This window comes from Miscanthus floridulus, chromosome 11, assembly GCF_019320115.1.
Source record: "Miscanthus floridulus cultivar M001 chromosome 11, ASM1932011v1, whole genome shotgun sequence".
NCBI lineage: Eukaryota > Viridiplantae > Streptophyta > Magnoliopsida > Poales > Poaceae > Miscanthus > Miscanthus floridulus.
Window position 1 is genome coordinate 54,693,882 of NC_089590.1, and position 17,439 is coordinate 54,711,320.

Consider the following 17,439-nt stretch of genomic DNA (forward strand, 5'->3'; position numbering starts at 1 on the left):
TTGCTCTCCTTCGTCGTACCTGGAGGCCGCTCGCCGGGCGCTAACTGCTACCCCAACTACTCCGGCCTGTCCGCTGGATGTTGCGGCACCAGGCGCGATCGACGCTGCCGCCGCTGCTGTGGCCCCAATGGACGGCGACGGTGGAGCGACGAGGGTACGCCGCCCGTGGCGTCATCGCCGACGCCGTCAGCGCCAGCGCCGCCGTCGGATGCGGCGCAAGGCCCATAATCGATCGGGTGGCCGAGGAGCCTAGGCGACATCGGATTAGTCGGACCCAGCGAACCTGCGCATGCCTGCGCACCAACGGCTGGGGATGCGTCGCCGCGTCTCAGCTACAGACGCTGAGGGGTGGCAGCTGCAGTGCCGGGGTGTCGTACGTGAGGGGTGGCAGCGGCAGCTCCGGGGCCGGTGTCTCAATTGCCTGTCCTGGAAACATCGCGTGGCGACATGCCGCCTCCCATGCCGGTGCCTACGCTGCAATGGTTTGGGCCACCTGGCCCGTGCCTGTAAGCGTCCGCGAACAGTTCCTGCTCCGGAGGTCGCCGATGGGAGCCGACAGCGTCGTCGCTTGGGCACGTAGGCTGGTCGTCGACTGTAGCCACCTGCCCTCGTCGGTCCGGCGGAGTCGGGTGGGGCTGTGCTTGTGCCGTCTGCCGGTACGCCTGTTGGCCGAGGCCGTCGACGCCGACGCGAGAGGCGCCCAAGACGGCCACAGGAAGGCACCAACGCCCCCTCCACCGACGCTATGGCCGACCTCGTCGTGCCGGCCAGCGGGACGTGCCTTCCTTGGGTTGACCCGTTGACACTGTTGGTTTGGCATCACGACGTGCTCCCTGTTCGCGACGCCACGGATGACCCGATGCTCGAGGAGTTTGTAGCCTCCATCGCCCCCAGCAGGTTTGACCCGCAGTTGGCCGTCTTGGAGGAGCCCTTGGGGGTGGGGGTCCCAGCTGGAGGGTCGCTCCTTCTGGCGCAGCTTTGTGCTGGCCCATCTCGCTCGGCCGCTTCTTCAGACGAGGAGCACTCGGACCATGCGAGGACGCCGTCCAGAGTTACTTCCCCGCCTATGGTCTTGTCGCCCATGGGCACGGCGGCGGCTGTGGCGCCAGCTCCGGTGTCACCGAGTGACATCTCACAGTATCTACGGTCGCAGCTTTCCTCTACCATCACGGAGCCGATCTTGGTCGAACCTCCACGTCTCCGTGTTCCTAGGAGGCGTCGTGCGGTTGAATGCACATCCTCACCGCCACGTCGTAGCGGGAGGCTTGCGGCCAAGAGCAGATGCAGAGCCTCCAACCCGACCGTGCAAGCCCAGAACGTGCTGATGGCAAAATGGGGACTCCACCAGCAGGATCAGACGTCGCAGGCCGATGCGGAGGGCGATTTCGATAAGTACATGGCCGTTTTCGACGAGCCTCTCTCGGAGTCTAAGCGCGAGGCGATTAGGATGCTCTTCCCGGCTGGCTGCGCGATTGACGGCATCCAGCTGGTGGAGGGGGTTGAACTCGAGGTTTAGCCTACCTCTGGGTACCCGCTCTAGGTCGTCCAATCGTTGCCCATGGCCTAGTTTACTAGCTCGCTGTAGCTTAGCATGTTGTTGCTTTTAGTCCCTCTTGTGGTACTAGCCGGGCTTCGTCGTAGTTTTCTTTAGTTTTTTCGCTTCTGTTTTTCTTCTTTCTCCTCGCCTGGGAAACCTTTGGTTACTTAGTGTTGAGCCGTTTATTGTTTGGTTTGATGTTGTCTACTTCCTCTTAATGAAATACGTGCTACACGGCATGTTCGAGAAAAAAAAAGAGGAACTAAGACCTAGCTGTATATATGTGCTGGGCCGAATGTAATATTTGCAGTCGCAGTTTTCAGGACTGTTACCGTTTGACACCCGAATTCATAAAGGGCCGCGAGTTCCCTGGACCCTGTCTTGGTCAGAACTCGCGTGGACTGGACTGGACTGAACTGGACCTCCACACCACAAAGAATTCAAAGGTCGATGGATGTTTCATTGTTTCTCAATCTCACAACTCACAAGACAATTCGAAAATCATCACACGTCGCGGGCACGACACCAATAATAATGTGATGATCGTGCTTCTTATTTGTTCGCGCCTTATTTATAGCTAGCAACAATCTTGCTGCCCCGCACGGCACAGCAGCATCGTCGTCCACTGCACAGGCTTATTTCTTGAGGAAGTCCGTGAACCAGTGGGCAGAGCTCTTGGGGTACCGCTTCAGCCCGTCGTTGTAGTCCACGAAGTTTATCCCGAACCGGACCGTGTAGCCGCTCGCCCACTCGAAGTTGTCCAGCAGCGACCACGCGAAGTATCCCTTCACGTTGGCGCCGTCCCTGCAGCAGCGAGTTGCATTGCGAGTCGATCAGATGCAGCAATTGTAATTCCACTCGCATTTGCAGCATTTATTTGCCGCCTGGACTGAATCATCGTAGTTCCCACCTTATGGCACTTTGCAGAGCAAGGAGGTGAGCGTGGTGAAACTCTATCCTGGTGTCGTCCTTCAGAGCTTCCTCGAGTGAGAGGTTCTTGTTGTTGGCTTCGTCGACGCCTAAAAGTTTCAGATGACAGGTTTTCTTCAGATGCTCTGTTTCGTTTTTTTAGCTAGCTCATTCACACTGAAGTTACCATTTTCAGTGATATAGACGGTAGGGTTGCCATAATTTTCCTTCACATAAAGCAGCAGTTCACGGAAGCCTCGAGGGTATATGAACAGCCAAGGTGAAGCAGCCTACACATCCATGTGTCATTCGTGCAAATGTATCGTTAGTTCATTAGCCACACATAAAGTGGGAGATGATCGAAGTTACTTGTGACCTGTTGTTACCTGAGGACCAATAGGGACACCATTCCGAAAACCTAATAGATCACCACACGAGGTTGGTTAGTTAGTTAATACTGTATATGTCAACAGAAACTATAATAGAAATGCATGTACATTCAAAAAAGATTTTTTTTTTCCTTCTGCGTCAGAGTTTTGCCTCATATAAGCATTTCAGAAGTAGAGGCAATACTCTTCATAATTACCAAACTGATAACTGAACAGAAGTAGATTGGTCCTTGACTTTAGGACTTACCGGTAAGATTAGCACGGGCACCAGTGCTATAGCTAACGTTGAGGCCGTTTGATTGAGGAAGGTTATCAGCGTAGTTTGTGGTGTAGTAGTTGAGCCCAATGAAGATCAATCTAACACTTACCGGTAAGATTAGCACGTGTATCAGTGCTATAGCTAACGTTGAGGCCGTTTGATTGAGGAAGGTTATCAGCGTAGTTTGTGGTGTAGTAGTTGAGCCCAATGAAGTCGAAAGCACCCTTGACCAACTCAGACTGTTCCTTTGTGAACTGTGGCAAACGGTTTCCAACCAGTGCTCTCATGCTTAGCAGGTACTCTCCTCTAGTGAGGGGGTCCATGAACCTACAAGGCAATTATTCCTAGTGAGATCTTTATTTTCTTGTCGACTTGGACGGTAATGAAATTCTGTGAGGAGCACAAAGAATTGATATTTACCATCCAAGCAGGAAGTCGATGGCACGCCTCGCTGCATCATCGTTTGATTTGGAACGAGAAAAGGGCACAAACCAGCTTGAGACTAGAGTTATTCCAATGTTTCCATTTTGCTCCACCTGCATTCGGCATTCGGCCATTGATGAATTGAAACTCAGAATTGCATAGTCTCAATTGAGTCGGTTTTTTTTTACGGCAAGTCTCAATTGAGTCGTTGTTCATTGATGAATTGAAACTGCATGTGGAGGTCATCAGTCATCACTGACCTGATATTTTTCCTTGTACAACCGGACTGTTTCTGCATGGGCGAGTATCTGATGCTGACAGACAGTGTAGGGTTCTGTTCCTGAATCCCCAGCGCTGCACTTGCCCTGCTCCCATGGTGAGCACCGGCCCGGCGCAAACGTGCCAGACGCATACCCATTTGAGCAGAAGGTCCAGGGTTCATTGAACGTGACCAGTGTTTCACTCGGTCACCAAATTCTTTGAAGCAAACTTCGGCATAGTCCTTGTAGTCGTTGCTGACAGTAATAATATATAGATTTGTTTAGCGGTGACCTCAGTGCAGAAACAACGCGTAGATTTGAATCAAATCTCAGCATTCTGTGTGAATAAAATATCATGACGGTAACAGAACCACCTAATTTATACAAGATCAAGTACGGCTGTCCCCGCTAACACGTTGACACGCGCATACTTTCACTCATATAAACCCGGTAGTCCGCCGAGTGTCCCAAAAGACCTCGGTAAATTAAAATCACAACCAAGATCGCGTGATTAAGCAAATACACATCACATACACAGGGTTGCAGCGGAAATAATATTACAAATGGGTTCACAATTAAAAGTACAAGTTTGGGTTTCAAAATTGATTAGTGAAAACAACATAGCTTTCAAAAGATTACATTAATATATGTTCCAAATACATTGCTAGCATAAGTGACATCATCCAACAAAAGTATATAGATGAGAAGTAACTATAGAATCACCGAGCCACCGGTGGTTAGCCACCATCTTCACAGCCCGAGAACTTCACCTGCAATATGGTGGAATAAACCCTGAGTACGAGAAGGTACTCAGCTAGACTTACCCGTCAAAATCAGAAATAAAGGACACGCAAGGCTTATGAGGTGGGCTAGCTTAACACAGTTGCATAAAAGAGCTTATGAATATAGTAACCTATTTAAACTTCGCATCAAGTTTATCATCATTTACCTGTCCACTAGATTTGCACCTGTACTAGAGCACTCACTTATTATGAGCAAACAATATTAACCATAGCAGGTATAATAAGGCTGTCATCATCATATCATCATTTCTAAACCATTATGTTATTTAGTGTATCTACTTTAGAGATAAGCCCGTCAAGTTCTCACTAACCGGGAGAGACGACGACTCGAATCGAATTACAACTCAGCTGAGGGGGTATTCCTAACTCTCACCCTGACATACTTAGCAAGGGTAGCCGTGGGTCACCTTTGGGACAACTCAGGAACCAAATTCGCGAGTTCGATCAGCGCCAGCACTCTCAGGGATTACCCTTCTGCCAGGACGATCAGGACTTTTAAATCACCTGCCCTTGGACTCACGCCTACGGCTCCTTTCCGAGGCGTACTTTATACTTATCGACTCCCGGCCTGAGTTGAGCTACTCGGCTTCACGGTCGGTCTTCGAACACGGCCAACTAAGAGAGAGGCATGCGTTCAACATGAACAGGAAATGCTCCAAGATTCAGTCCTTAAGCGACACAGACGGAGTCACTACAAACCGACAAGCCTCCGCCCGGTCTTCATTTCAAATTAAGACAGGTTCTTTTCCACGATAGCAAATATAGCCAACCGTGCCATATGTATATTCCTATATCTCGCAGGTGACAGGAAATCACCTGACTTCTACCGTGTTTAAGCAGGGCTAAGCACTACACGAACCTGAGCTACATAGGATTCTGGGTATCAATATCTGGACAAGGATTGGATAACCAATACAGCAAGGGTTTGCATCCAACACCTAACTTAATGCAACAATATATATGTAACAATAATACTTTAACTGCATTTCGGAAATTAGCAGGCTTAATATGCTTCGGGGCTTGCCTGGGATCCGACACAAGTCAGTTCCGTTAGCTTGCACCGTCCTAGTGACATCTCAGGTCCTAGCACTTGCTTAGTCCTTCCATCTTCGGGATAGATCCATCAAACGCTGTCTTCGGGTTTGGCTCCAACATCACATCCTTCACGTGGTTCATCTAGCGTACCTAGATGAGATGCAAGATACAAGTGTATGAATACATGGAAGTACAATAGACGATGCATCGCATGCAGTAAGTAAGACAAGCACAAGGTTACATTAACATGCATAAGCACTTCGCATTGCCTACTTTAAATATCGCACAATTTATCATCCCACGATAGCAAAGAAGATGACAACACCAAGCATGACACAAATTTCCCAAGATCTCAGATACTCTAACTCAACCATCATCAAAGGTATGAGCCACACTTAGCAATATACAAGCAAACAACTATAATTGGAATCTGTCAATTTCTAGACATGCAAACAACAGCTACAAGATTTAGCTATAACTGGAGTTACACAAATCCAAATGACTTACAAGAAGACATTTTGGAAAGCTTATGAAATTGTCTACAATTCATTTTTAATCATCTTAGCATGATTCTCAAGTTAACTAAGTCAAATATACCCATTTACAGAAACTGGTCCATAATTGACAGAGAGCAATCAATTCTGTAACCCAACTTTAAATAGACATAACTCACAAACCACAGAACCAAATACCACCAAATTTTAACAGCATCTAGATACATGAATTATCTAAAACTTTGTTATTATCACCAAAATCTCATTCAATTCCTAACTAGATCAAATACTAGCATCTTTCAGATCTGCTCAGAATACAATCAAAACCTGATAGGAGACTTAAAAGTCATATAACTCCTACACTATCAGACCTATGACCTTACAATTTGAACACAAGCAAGACCATTGAATTTTGTACAACTTTTGTATTCACTACAACCATAGCAAACATCATTTACACCACGAAAATAATTGCACAAGCAAAACTGCAAATGCAACCCAACAGCAGTGGTACAGAAAACTGATAGGAACTTCAGAGAAGCATAACTGGAGTTCTAGACCTCCAACAAACATGAACCATAACTTTTTGAAAATCTTATAAAGTTACCTACAACTTTACTATTCTCATATTAAGATGATTCTACAGTTATAAGGGTCAATTAATTCAATAATTGCATCTCTGTCCAAAACATAGATAGAAACTGATATGCCACTTTAAACAGCTATAAATGGAGTTATACATGTCCAATAAATGTGGTTCTAGACTTTTTAGAAAGCTTATCAAATTCTAAACAACTTTGTTGTAAACACCTAAAGCTAATTCTACTATTAAGAAGGACCCACAATACCAACAAGGTAACCCTGTCAGAGTTTGGGCAGAAACAGCCACTGATATTTAAGCAAGTATAACTCAAGATCTACTTAACCAAAAATCATGATATTTATCTTTTTAAAAAGCTTAATAAAAGTAATACAACTCATGTATTATCATTAAGTCATTATTAATAACTTAACTAAGCCAATTAATTCAAACATGCAGGACTATTCAGAATAGGAGCAAAGCAATACAATACATTTATTATTTTTATAACTCTTAAAATATAAATCCTACACTTCTGAAATTTTTACCAGACAACAAAAATCACCTTATTAGAACTCCATAAAAATTTCACATTTATTTGAGCAAAATAACTATAGTTATGAAAAAAGACAAATACAACTAGCATTAAAAACCTAACTGGATAAATCTATTTTTACAGCTAAACCTTTAAACTAAAAAATGTAATATTATAGATCTAGTACATAGAGAATTTCACAAGGATTCCAAAAAGTCCACATTTGTTATTTTAGGATTTTTCTACTAATTAATATGGATTTTCAAAGTGGAGCATTCAAATCTGTAAAAACCAGAGAAAAAGGGATTGAAATCTTGCATCGGGGTCCCTGCAGAAAACATTAATTAAACTACAGTGAAGAGGTCCTCAGGAGCACTATTCGAATGAGTCATGGCTTCGCAGAAAGGCACTTTCGTTTCATGTAATTGTTGTACGCAGCCCCTCACGCGAATTAGAGCAGGGGAGGCCGTCGGAGCTCGCGGCTCCGGCCGGCTGAGGCGGCGCTGACGGCCGTGGAGTGGCGGGGAAGGACCCAGGGCACTCGCGCACCCGTGGGTAGCCTCGGCTCGCGCCGCGGTGGCCCGACGTGGCCTGGCCGCGCGTGCTGGCGGCTATGGCCGAGCGAGCGCCGGCGGCAACAGCACACGGCGGTGCAAGCAGCCAGGAAAAAGACACAATGCGCATGGGGAGACTCTAGGAACACGAAGGCGAAGCTGGTAGGGACTAAGGAGCGATGGAGGAGCGGAACCATGCGGAGGCAGGGAGCTCAGCCGGCGGCAACAATGGCGGCCGCGACTGGAGTGCGCGCTCGACACCAGAGAGCGAGGAAGGGAGAGTGGAGAGGTGAGTGGGTGATAGAGCAGCTCGGGCGCTCGGTTTGAGGGGCAGGGGCGCTCGGCAGCGCGTGGCACAACGCTTGAACGCGCGTCGGCCATGGGGGGCGCGTTCTGGTCCATGGCTGCCACGACGCCATTTCGTCGAACACGTGGCGCGCGCGATGGAGCCCGACTTGGAGTCTATTTTCGGCATATTCCGTGCACATTCGGACCTAGGTGCCATTAGCAAAGTTGCTCTACTCTGGATGCTCTACAAACTTGATTAAGGCTGTATGGTCATCAGAGCTCTTCATCAGCAGGTAATTAAGCCACAAAATGACAGTGTCAGTGCCTTGATAGCGGTTAAGAAAACACAAAATTGAGGACCAAAACGGAGTCAAACTTAGCCCAACTTTTTATATGCTCTTCTCCATAATATAACCTTCAACTTTTATTTTCGGACCAACTCAAGTTGCTTAACGAATTTCGGAGAACGCGGAATGCCAACGTCGTTGCTTAGCGAAACTGACTTAGAATAATTCTAAGTACTGAAAAGTGCAGCAGAATCAATCTTGTGACCTTTGTTTGTCAAGCTTAGAGATAGATTTAGACTTGGGTCCTTCAATAAAGTTTGTAGTACACAAACTATACTACAACTTTTATTTAAGGTAAAACCTTGTATCTTGAATACAAACCATTCTTTTACTTTGGTCAAAGCAGCATCTCGTTAACCCTAGAATTAGAGTTTTCGACCAATTGAGGCCTTTTCTTGACATGTGCTCAACACAAACCCTTCATGACTTTTGTTGTAGAGTTCAATTAGAGTCATTTAGCAAGGTAGCAAGGTTTGGTTGATGGCCTATAATTCCCTTCACTTACTAGCGCAATTCAAGCAAGAATGTAACTCATCATTTCATGCGACTTCTTGATTCCGAACTTCATGAAACTTTTCCACGGGTCTAGATGGATGCATGTGGATGTAATGTACATGGAATGAGCATGTTTAACATTACTCTTGCATAATCTTAACAAGGGTCCATATGTAAGCAAATGTGCGTGGCCCAAGTTTAAGTTGGAGCTCCATCATGTAGATTTGATCTTGACACCTTCCTTACCACTCAACATGTCATGTTTGAGCTCAAACCCATTGTTTAACTGGTGACAAACACCTGGGGTGTTACAATGACTTACATAATGCTAGGACTAAGAAATCCCCCATATTTATCTTCCAACGCCTGAGGTGAATCCCAGTGAAAAAGGGTCACAAATGGCTGAATCCCTGCACGCACACATATATATAAGCATGTATTTATGTTGTTTTAATAAAAATGATTACCGACCTAGGCAACATAGGCGTTTTTTCCATTAAAAAGAAATAAACACCCAAATTCGAGTTGAAAGTATATTTCAAGGTTTCGCGAGGATACAAAATTTATATGGTATAGCAACGAATTCATGCATGGCACACCTTTTAACAGAAGCTCATCGATCAAGTTATTGTAGTATCTGATGCCTTCTCTGTTGACTCCACCGCTCAGACTTCCATCTATCATCACATCAGATGTCTAAGCATTATGCAATTCATATCCTTGGACTTTGGAATATGACCAAAACAGTGAACTGCAAATTCAAAACAGTGAATTGCAAATTAAATATCTGGACATTGGATCACACTTACTTGGAAGAATTCTACTCCAGGAGATTGAAAACCTGTAGGCATCCATCCCCATACCCTTCATGATGTGCACATCTTCCTACAATTTTTGGCAAGTCATCCATCATGAGTCACAAGTATTACCACTTCATTCGTCCCAAATTAGGTCAATTTAGCTTTATCATAAATCAAATTCTCTAATTTTGATCATGTTTTTTGAAAAAGTATATAAACATTATACAAGTTCAAATAAATGCCCCTATGAATTTAATAAAACTAATTTGATGTTTTAGATGGTTGTGTATTTATCTATAAACTTGGCCAAAATTATATAAGTTTGACTTTATTAATGAAGGACCGGAAACGACGATCAGAGGGGGTGCTGAATGGGAGCCTTAAATTTCTTTCAAAATATTTGGCCATTGTCCCAAAATCAACCCCTAAAAGGCACACACCCAAAAGCTATAAAAACATGAGCCACCAGGTGTAAAGAGAACCTAGAGAAGTTCCCTACATCACTAGAAACCTAACGCAAAAGACAGAACTCGAATTGAAGCACAGACAAGCAAGAAACGGACCGAACAACACAAAATCAAGAATGGTGGACTGTCTGCTACAGTACCAGACAGTCCGCAATTTAAAAATCAGAAACCGAACTCGCTGAAACAGTTCTGGACACGCTTCTGCCGGGGGGTCCCGACCTGTCCGCAAGTACGGACACCGAACAGAAGCAAACGCACAGAAAACGAGCCCGACTCCTGGACTGTTCGCGAATCGCGAAACAGCATGAACAGAGTTGCCAGAAAACCGCCTCCAACCAAAATCCGTTCGATGTGTGCCCAAATCAAAACCAATTGCCACCAAATTTTAACCACATGGTCACAAGGCAATAGGTGAGCTACCCCTAAGAGATCATCGCCCAATTTGAAGCCAATCAATGGGAAATCGGATGAATGCGAAAAACGCCAGTTCTTCTCCCTAAAAGCTTGAATCGTCCCGATCTACGGACTCGTGAGAAATTAGATGAAATCCTTCGGTGGAAGGGATCAACTGACGTCCTAATCCATCTCAGATAAAAAGAACGAATCAAAACGCTCTCAAAACGAAGAATCGAGCCAAGAAAGAAAAGGGAAAAAACAAGAACACGAAGAACACAAACGCGAATCACAAAAGCACCTCACAAATCGAATCTCGGAGGACACGAGGAGGTTAGGGCCTCCATTCCCTACCAAAATCACAGTTTCAATTACACTGGGACACTAGTTCATCGGTGGACCTCTTGAGAAGAATCTAGAGAAGGGGAAAAACCTAGAGAGAGAGGTGGAAGAAGGAAATAGCAAGAGGTGAGATAGATTGTGGCTCCCTCATCCTTATTTATCAGGGCTATTACACAATCCCAAACATACCCCTAGATATTTTGAGTCAAACCACTTAACCCGAGGACGTTATGGTCCAACCCGAAGTATTCTTCATCCGACAGCCACCGCGCCCTTCATGAGATAGCTTCGCCTCGACATGAACTTCTCGATGCCGCCACGTGCTGTCCGCTCCTCCTCGGAATCTCCGCCCGGGGTTTGAGGGCAAACCCGCAAAACCGTCACCCGGTGGTTTTGAGGCTCAACTCACCAAACCGCCACGAGTAGTGTACTCCATACGCGTCCCCTACCACTCGACACATGTCACCTCTGTCCTCGACCGCCTAGGCGCTAAGTTTTCCAGAGCCTCGCTCGACTTGCACGTCCGCTGTCTTGACTGAGTCAACATGATCACTCCTCCATGTACACTTGCTCTTGTCGATGTCCCCAGATGTCAGCCACCACGGCTGGTCACCCGGCCTCCTAGTCCCTCGGTCCAAGCCTCACGTCCATCATTCATCACTCCCAGTCCATTAGTACGACACATCCTTACTTGACCTTCACCTCGCCGTCGAGCACCGCCTCTGTGCTCCACACCTGTGCACCATAAGCCAAGAGACATGTTGCACAACCCAACTCACTCCATGTTTAGTTCACAAACTCAACCCAAGACGCGAATCACGTTGACAATCAATCATCACAAATCCAAACCAAAAGGGTACATATCAGCCTTGCGTTCACAATTAAAAAAAGGTAATATGATATGTATAATTGGAAAACGGAGGGAGTGGTATTTTTTTGGTAGGTTTTAGTTGACATATAAGGACCTCTGTTATGCTTAATCTGGTAGAAATAAAGACCCAAACACAACTTGAGTTTTACAATACTTGAAATTCTTTCATACCCCATTAAAATACAGGATACATATTCTGTAGAAAAGAATATGTTACCTTGTAGAGATGGCAGGAATCCACTGCCACATCCCCATTGCTTCTGTCAGCATTTTTATCTGCCAAATCGGAGAAGCAGTGTCTATTGTAACTTAAATTCAATAGGGGTTAGGTTACACCATAAGTTACCCCCGTATGGTAGTATGCTTATTTTCCTTGGATGACTAGCTATGTCAAATTAAGATTATTGACAGCCACAAGCAAGATGAATAATTCAACAACTTGCTCAATACATTCCGTGTTCAACAAAGCAATCTACGGAGAGTAATGACAGGACTGCTAACTGCTCGACAGGTCATACAACGTGTGAATCGAAACTGACTTGTCACTATCAGAGTATCATGATCGGGAGTGCAGGACAAGGGTAATAAATAGCGGATAGCGAACTCGCAGGAGATCCGTGTTTGCATATCAGATATATAGCAAGTGTTATAGCGTACGCTAAGTTTCAATAGCAAAATATTAAAAGTAGTCACTAACATGATATTTGCTTAATATAATTAAAAGTTTAAATTAATTACTACATTTGACTGTATAGAAACCATAAAGAAACATAAATAAACAAGACACAAAGAAGACACGGGTAGACAAGTTAAGAGCAGGCTCTCATAAAAACAATATCATCCATCATCCCATTATTCTTTATCGTCACCATTTTTGTTACCATGCATACGGCACCATCCATATTGTTACTTGAACCATTAGCATAGGCCTAATAATACCAATAGCGGCCCACAATAGTAAAGGCTAAGTGCAATAGCGGCTGTTAAAGTTTCAACATCCTATCTTCGTTCTGCTATCTACTAAAGCGGACCCTACAAAATGCTATTTATTACTATGTCAAGTTAATTTATTGCTAACCACTAATCCGGTATTAACTTTTAGCACATAACTCATAGTATGAATAGCCCTATAAAGATCTTGAGCGTGTGCATGCATGAGATTAGCTCTTGATCAAGAGATAGTTTTTCCTAGCTGCAAACATGCATGGTGAAGAAGCATATGAAACACATGTAAGTTGGAAAAAAAGATACAAAGCATAGAAGCACATGTAAGTTGGGAAAAAAAAGGTACAAAGCAAAACGATCTAATAGAGGTATATACAAATACAATACATGCCTGGGTGCTGATGAGTGAAGGTGTCCCAGATGCTGGGCCCTCTGCCCCCTCCATCGCACCACCCTCGTACTGCACATGAATATCACTATCAGGCTAACTTGTAAGATCATGGCAAAACCAATGGCTACTTGGCTGATGAGTTGGAGCAGATCATCGACTTCTATAGGCCAGTTATTTCAGTACAAACTATTGACTGTTTCTAAGTTTCTTGCAGCTTGCCAACTAGCTAGTGGTGCTGATGAAAGGTATTGCTTATTATATTTAAAGATCATATGCCCTGCAGGACCCTTGACCCTGGAGTGAACGCACGTGCGCATGACTGAGAGAGGAGAGATCAGAACTGTCGCTACTACCTGATAGGCCGCCGAGGCCGTCCCGAAGATGAACCCCTCAGGGAAGCTCCTCCTGCTGATCGGCGGCTGCCCAGCGCCACCGTAAGCGTTGGAAGCAGCAGCGAGGAGGAGGAGCGGGAGAAGACGAGCAAACATCGCAGCACTGCTAGTGCTGCTACCTCCTTTGGGAGCCATGTGGATGTGGTGTGGCACCATGCAAATGCAATGTGCAGCGCGCGCCAGTCTATCTGCGACAGACCTCACTCCGCATCCCAAACACCCCTACTATATATTAATATATAGCAGGGACGATCACATATTCACACATGGATGGAGCGCCACTGATGTGTTTTTTTCTCGTACGTGGCGGGTGATGAACTGATAATCATGACAGCAGGGACGTATATGGTCCTTTGTAACCGGAGATCTTTATCCCTGGACCCTAGAGAGCCCCAGTTGCACAGAAATTTGCAGTTGAAGAGAAACCGAAACGTGTGCGAGCGGCTGACGAGCATTTCTGACTTAGCTAGTTGGTTCCTGGGTTCCCGAATTGTCTTTGGAGGAAACGTAAGACAGCAAGCGCCTTTGGGGGAATTGGCCACATAGAAACTGGTACGTAAGAGCAAGGCTAATAATATAGCCAACTTGTTGCTTGTAAGTTTCTTTGTAGTCTTCTCTTAGTCTACTCATATAGTAGTCAGTTTTTTATTATTAATACATGGCCAACTTGTCTCTCTCATATAGTTTCTTGGTTTTTGTGCCCAAGTCAGCTGTAAGCTTACAACCCGTTTCTTCTTTCTCTTCTACACCTCAGCATTTAGCCAGTTTACGACATGTTATTATACTTGCTCTAAGAGGGAACGGTAGAATTGAAAACATGTGCACAGCGAGCGACCACGTGTTGTGACTGCGGTGGATAAGCAGAAGAGGAATCCCTCGAACGCAGTCAATTCAACTTGAGCCAAAATTGGCCATTGCGGAAAAAATAGGGAGTGAAACACTACTTAAAAACAACGTTTGTAGCAACGTGATAATTTTTTTTGGTAGAAGCGGCTGGTGATGGAGCCATCTCTACAGTGACGTGTTCGGGACCCAGGAGACCAGCCGCCTCTACACATGGAGCAGTAAGGGCGGCTGGTCATACGAGCCGCCCCTACAAATGGGTCGGATTTGTAGGGGCGGCTCACTTACCAGCCACCCCCGATGTTTCTATTTGTAGGGACGGTTTCTGAGTTAGCCGCCCCTACAAATATTTTTTAATTTATTTTAATTACTAATTCTATAATTCATTCATATATAAAGAAAACAATATAAATTTATATATTTGTTTTTTATTATTCTATGTATATAAATATATGTATATATAAACAATTTTATTATATATAGATATAATTCTATAATTTCTTCTTTTACAAAAATAATATTTTAAAATTTTAAAATTTAAATTTCAAAACAACTAATAAATTTTAGGACAATAAATGACCTCAAATGAAAACTTTGTAGACATCAAAGTTGCAGAACTCATCAAGATGTACAACTTATATTTTGATCATCTTTTCATTTGACAAAATTGGAAAAGTTTAAATTTTGAATTTCAATAAATGACAACTTCAAATAAGATTTTGAAACCTTAAATGATTTCAAATAAGAAAGTCATGAACATAAAAGTTGTTGAACACATTACTATCTACAACTTTTATTTTGATCATCTTTTCATTTGACTAAATTTGAACGGTTTAAATTTTGAATTTTAATAAATGGCAACTTCAAACAAGATTTTGAAACCTTAAATGATTTCAACTAGAAATGTCATGAACATAAAAGTTGTTGAACTCATCACTATCTATAACTTTTATTTTGATTATTTCTTCATTTAACAAAGTGTTAGTAAATATTGTTCACAAATCAACATATCACTCATTGTTTCATAAACTATACGAGAGACATGTTGATTTGTGAACAATGCTTACTATCAGTTTGTCAGATGAAGAAATGATCAAAATAAAAGTTTTAGATCTTGATGAGTTATACAACTTTGGTATTCATTACTTTTTCAGCTGAAATCATTTAATGGTTGAATATCTCGTTAAAACTTGTCATTTTTTAAAATTTGAAAATTTGAATTGCGCAAACTTTGTAAACCGAAAAGAATGACCAAATAAACATAATAGATTGATAGGGCATGATTTTAGAAAATTTTAGGAAAAAAATCATTACATTTGGAGTTAGTATGAGGGAGAAAGACTAGTTACAAATTTTATCCAGAGATTAAAAAAAATCACACTTGTTCATCATTGATCATTATGAACAGTTTTGGCCCGGGGCGCTCGGGGGCTCCACTAGGGTACACAACTACCTCTCTGTTTTGTTTACTATCATATGGTGAAATTCCTTCCTACCAAACAAAAGGATAGTTTGTTCCTTTAATTTGCCTTACGTGGCTTTGCTTTAAAAACATTCCGACCGATCGCACCCCGCCTTTCCCTACGGTTACGAGTAGCCGAGCCTCGCGGGCCACACTCCGGCCTCCCAATGTCACAGCCTATGGGACAAACAGGCATGTACGAGAAAGAAAGAATAAAAAATAAGATTATGCTAAGGAAAAAACTAAGGAACAAAGGGGGAACAAGATTCCCCGAACGGAGTAACTCCATTATAGAAAACGAAACAGACTGTAGTCATTAAGCACATAGGAACGTTTATACAGGGGTTCCCCCATGAACTTAAACTTTTTACGCTCACTAAACTACTTATTTTTTACAAGCTATTGGACCGGCCCGGCGGCATCTGCTGTCGGTGCGACCGACGAGGGCGTAGGCTGCTCACTCCCCGGCGGCACGACATTCGGCTCGGTCAAAACCGGGGCGACGTTCACCTCTGACCTAGGCTCCACGCCGTCCGTAGTCTGGGTAGCATCCTCCCCACGCATGCTTCTAGCCATGTCTTCACGACGAACGTCCATCACCCACTGGGCAGAGACCTGCTCTGCCATCGACCTTGCGTGCGACAGCAAGCTCTCCCCGATCGACTGGATGTCCTCCATGCTCAAGCCTTCAGCATACCCACTGCAGATAGCAGCGAAGTCTAGGTTTGGGTGGTGCGTCGCCACCGAAGTCAGCACCCCCGACACTCTGTAGAACAGCCCGCTCCTGATAAGGTCCCAGACCGCATCCGGGACCTCCGCTAGCTGGACGGCGGGTGCGCTAGTGCTTGGCATCGACCTGAAGACTTCCAAGATGACGAGCTAGGCAACGCTGCAGATCTGGTCAAGATCCCCCTCGAGAGCACGTCGCTCTTCACGGGACTTGGCCAGTTCCTCCGCATTTCAGCTGAAGGTCGCCTTGATCGTCTCTAGGTCCCACTCTAGCGTCTTCACCTTTCCACCCAGCTCTAAAAGAAGAGCGACAAAGCTCAGAAATAGGCTGAAGGGAAAACCAACACAACGAAAAACAGAAAAGGTACATACCGACACGGAAGTTCTCACGGGTGGAGAGATCCTCTGCCTATCGGGCCACCTGCTCGCGTAGCCAGGCGCTCGCGTCCTCCGTCTCCATCGCCCGGCCCTAGAGCACGAGCACCTCCTGGTCCGCCTCCGACCGGACCTTCCGCTCCACCTCCAAGGCCCTCTACTCCACCTCCAGGGCCTTCCGTGCTGACTCCAGGGCACTCCGCTCCAACACCAAAGCGGCCCACTCCGACTCAAGGGCCGCCAAGGACTCTTGAAGTGCTGCCTCGGTGTTCGCCAGGGATGTCCGCAACCCTGCCTTGGTCTCCGCCTAGCGGGCCTTCGCCGCCTCGAGCCCTTGCTCGGCGGTAGTCACCCACTCGGCTGCATGCTGCCCCTCCACCCACGCCATGGTCGTCTCGGCCGCCCGGTCCTAGGACTTGCGATGAGCGGACGCTAGCTGACGCTCAAGCTCAGCCATCCGAGCGTGCTCCATTTGGAGAAAGCGGGACTTGCAGGACGACATCCCCTTCAGACTCTACGAA

At 45.1% G+C, this 17,439-nt stretch overlaps 1 pseudogene; it reads right to left on the bottom strand.

The window, feature by feature from the left end:
• Positions 1-2,172: 2,172 nt before the first annotated feature.
• LOC136490776 (beta-glucosidase 12-like) lies at positions 2,173-13,913 on the bottom strand (annotated as a pseudogene).
• Positions 13,914-17,439: the final 3,526 nt, after the last annotated feature.